Source organism: Leptonychotes weddellii, chromosome 1, assembly GCF_054177405.1.
Source record: "Leptonychotes weddellii isolate Sample4059 chromosome 1, ASM5417740v2, whole genome shotgun sequence".
Classification (NCBI taxonomy): domain Eukaryota; kingdom Metazoa; phylum Chordata; class Mammalia; order Carnivora; family Phocidae; genus Leptonychotes; species Leptonychotes weddellii.
In genome coordinates, this window is record NC_138369.1 from 6,769,584 (window position 1) to 6,773,587 (window position 4,004).

The window sequence follows — 4,004 nt, forward strand, 5'->3', positions numbered from 1 at the left end:
TACAGCCTAATACGGGGCTTGATCTCACAACCCTGAGAGCAGGACCTGAGCCGAAATCAAGCGTCCAACGCTTAACCAACTGCGCCACCCAGGTTCCCTGCCCTTGAACCTTTAAGGACACCAGGAAGCATCAGGCGTTTCCCTCTGTGTGTTGGTTGTCCTACACCTACTGTGTTTCCCCTGGCCCTCACCGTGGATCTGAGCCTCGCTTTGTCCTTTCCCTCATGCAGCCCTGGCTGATGCTGCCAGCAGAGGAGACGAGGAGAGGCCCAGGAGCGGGGGGGCTCTCTACATCATCCTTCCCATCGGTAAGCCTGCCGGCCCGGCCCACACCTAGTCCCGGCTTCCTGCAAGATGACCGCCTTGCCCGGCGAGCTGGGCTGGTCCACCTTTGCTCCCAGCCTCGGAGCGGCCCCTTTTCTAGCTTCATTCACTCAAATACAGTCGAGCGCCTACTGTGTGTCAAGCCCACTTCTGGGTCCTGGGGCTGCACCCAGGTGAGGATGAAGCCTCCCACCCGCTCCGAGCGACCTCTGATGTGTCAGCTGGGGCGGGGGGGGGGGGGCGTCCCTGAGGGAAGCCTCCTGGTGAACGGCTCTCTTGCAAGGGGAGTTTAGGGAGTTCTACGCCCCTACCCCCACCTCACCCCTGTCACTCGCAACTCTGTTAGTATCACACCCGTTACTCCTTTTCTGAGCAAATCGTTTCGAGGGGTCCCTTCAACACCCAGCCTGCTCCGGAGACCTGCATGTTGGTGCCTTATGGTCATCTGGCTGTGCGTGGACCGTCATGGCAGTGGGACCCTCACCTCCCTACTGGCTGCCCGAAGGTGGCACCCATCCCCTGTCTTCCCAATGGAGCCTGAGTCTCTCCCACCCTCTGGGCCCTGGCCAGAATTTTTTATTTTTATTTATTTGAGAAAGAGCAAGAGAGAGAGAAGGAGCAGGGGGAGGGGCAGAGGGAGAAGCAGACTCTCCGCTGAGCAGGGACAGCTCGGCTTGGGGAGACCTGGGATCATGACCTGAGCCGAAGGCAGACGTTTAACCGACTGAGCCACCCTGGCGCCCCCTTGGCCAGAATTTTTTACAAACCTGGGCTGGGTGAGCGCTTGGCTGTCCCCTGGATCGTGGAGGGTCTGGGAATGCCACCCCGGAGGCCCACTAGAAATGAGGCAAAGAGCACCCGGACAAAAGAAAAGAGTTTTGGCCCCGTTGATAGAGAACAGTCCCATATCTGAAAGGCGGGAGGCCCCACGTGTGGTGACTCGCAGAGGAAACCTGGAAGCACCAACCCCCGTAGGGTATTTCTGGGGCGAGGCAGTCACAGTGGGCTTCGAGTTAGAGATTTGTTACGCACATAGGTAGGTTTTTTTCCAGTGGACAAGTATGTATGGCTTCAAATTTGGAACCAAAAAAACCCTATATACGTCAAAAGGCCCAGAGTCTGCTGGCGGTGTCACTTGGGGGGCTGAGCTGGGCGGCCTCCTGACCAGGCCCCCTTCTCCCCCCTCCCCGCCCCCCCCCCACAGTACTGCTCATCCTCCTGTGCTTCGGGACCTTCCTCCTCTGGAAGAACTGGCGGCTGAAGAGCATCAACAGCATCAACTTTGACAATCCCGTGTACCAGAAGACCACGGAGGACGAGGTCCACATCTGCTGCAGCCAGGACGGCTACACCTACCCGTCGGTGAGTGCCCCGCCCCGCCCCGCCCCGCCCAGGAGGCAGGGAGATCCTCCAGAGCCCTTCTCAGGGTGGGGGATGGACAGTATCAAGAAAAGTGGGGGGGAAGCAAGCCAGTGGGGGCTGGGAGGGAGATCTTAGATAAGGAGGCTGGGGCAGCCTTCCCCGAGCTGAAGGCACAGCCTCCGCATCAGTCCTGAGGCTGGTGTGGCTGGAGCTGAGAGTTGGGGGAGGGGGGTGTCGAGGGAGGAGCCAAGGGAAGGGACCAGGCAGCTGGGGAGGATTCTGGCTTTGCTCTAACAAGGTGGGAGCCCTGGAGACGGTTCTGGGCTTGGCCTGACTTGGGGCTCACGGGCGCCCTCCGGTGGCTGTCGCGGGGGAGAGACTGGGGCCAAGGTCGGGAGACCAGGCTGGAGACCGCTGGTCCAGGCCAGCTATGGGGGGGGCCAGCCCCGCTGCGGGGGGGCGCGGAGGGAATGAGGCGTCTGTGGCCTCTGGCCGTGTTTACTGAGCGTTGGACTGATCGCTTCCGGCGTTTATCTTTCTGTTGACAGAGACAGATGGTCAGCCTGGAGGATGATGTGGCGTGAGTTGCGGCCTCTAGTCCTGTCCTTCCCCGGAACCTGCTGCCGCTCACGGGCAGGAAGAACACTTTCTCCCCGGCCCCTTGACCTGCCCCAAACCCTTCCTGAGACCTTGATGCCCTCCCGTTTCATGCAAAGAGAGAGGTGAACCCAAAGCACTGTTGGCGGCCGCAGCCGCTTGGCCTGTCCTGCCAGAGCTTTGTTCTATATATTTATTCGTCTGGGAGGCAGAACGGGCTTCGAACAGCACACGCGCAGCGGGTTTAGGTTGGGATTTTTTTTTTCTTTCTTTCTCTATGAATAGTGGAGAAGAGAAGGCCGAATGAGCTGGGGGGGGGGGGGTGCATTTCTGCCCTCTCCAGGGACTGCTCACTTCTTCCCCCTGAGGGACTGCCGGAGGGACCCAGAGGGAGAGAAGGCAAGGGGCTTGGGACTCGAGAGAACAGGTCCTACCCTCGAGGTCCGGGGTAGCTGCTCTACCCACCCCCCACTCTAGCCCGAGCCCCCCAACTCAGGAGTAAACGTGCTCACCTCTGCCTTGCTAGACAGCCAGAGTTCACTTTTGCTTTGCTATCCCTCTTTCCAAGCGAGGTCTGTGCCCTCCCTCGACGCCAAGACTCTGGCATCTGTCTTGACCTGATCGAATCCAGCATCCCGGCGGCGGGGCCCAGCGACCCCCAGTCATGCACCAAAACCTCCACGGTTCCCAGGGAAACCCGAGCCACCGGTTGCCCTTAATATTTATTAAGTGCCTGAGATACGCAGTTAGCTGATGCGTGAAGACAGTGGCCTCCAACCTCTAGGAGCATCCTGTGGTCGGGTGTGGTGGTCTGGACCCCCGCCCCGGCCCCCTCCAGGTCCCCCTGCACTTTTTTTTTTTTAGTTCAGGGCTGTATCTTGTGTAACGGTGACGTTGTTACTATTTTGCACTGGTTTCTGTTCCGGTTGGGGTGGGCTCCGGGGTGGGCGAGAGCCTGTGTGGATGAATGTGAGATCCCCGGGGCCTCTCCCCCCACCAAGCGCCTCAAAGCTGCCATCATGAGACTATCCAGCTAGTGTTTCGGCTTCTTAGCAGATGCCCCCGAGACATTAATTTCCCCAACAAGATGGTTGTGGTTGACGGGTATCCGCCGAAAATGTGCATGGCGTTTTAGCCCTGTAAGACGGCCCCCGGGCTGGGTCACTTCATGGGACTTCTTCAACAAAACGTCTTTCCTATCCGATCATCCGTGTCCCATTTACGACCAAAGAGAGAAGAGGCAGCCTTCTGTGGCTTCCCGCCTGATGTGGCCCAGGGCCTGCCCATTGCTCACCGCATGACCACCGAACACTGTGCCCTACCCTGCAGGAAACTGTGAAAGCCTTTTCTCCTTCCGAAGCATGTAAATAGTCCCCTGTACAGATCATGGGGGGCGGGGGGGGTGCTTTTTTGTTATGTTTGCACTTTGTATATTTGTTAAACGTGTTTCACTTATATATATATGAAACAAAGATCTATTTATTTTTGCAAACCCTGGTTGCTGCATCACTGACCCCTCCAGGGGCTCTGCATTGGGGGCCGTCGTCTCTGAGACGCCTCTTCTTTTTGTACAAAGATTAGCGCAAAGCTCTTCAGGTGAATCATGTCTGTGTTGTATATATGGTGGGTTGCTTTGGGAGGATGGGTATCGCTTTTTAAACCACTGTACAGAATGTTTTTATAGCCTGAATGTCTGTGATCGATTAAATTTCTTAAATGAA

At 57.6% G+C, this 4,004-nt stretch overlaps 1 long non-coding RNA gene across 1 annotated transcript; it reads left to right on the forward strand.

Moving 5' to 3' along the window:
* Window positions 1-145: 145 nt before the first annotated feature.
* Window positions 146-4,004, forward strand: LOC145720262 (uncharacterized). The gene is made up of 3 exons (XR_014143150.1): window positions 146-308; window positions 1,529-1,686; window positions 2,235-4,004. It is a non-coding gene; the product is annotated as an uncharacterized LOC145720262 (long non-coding RNA).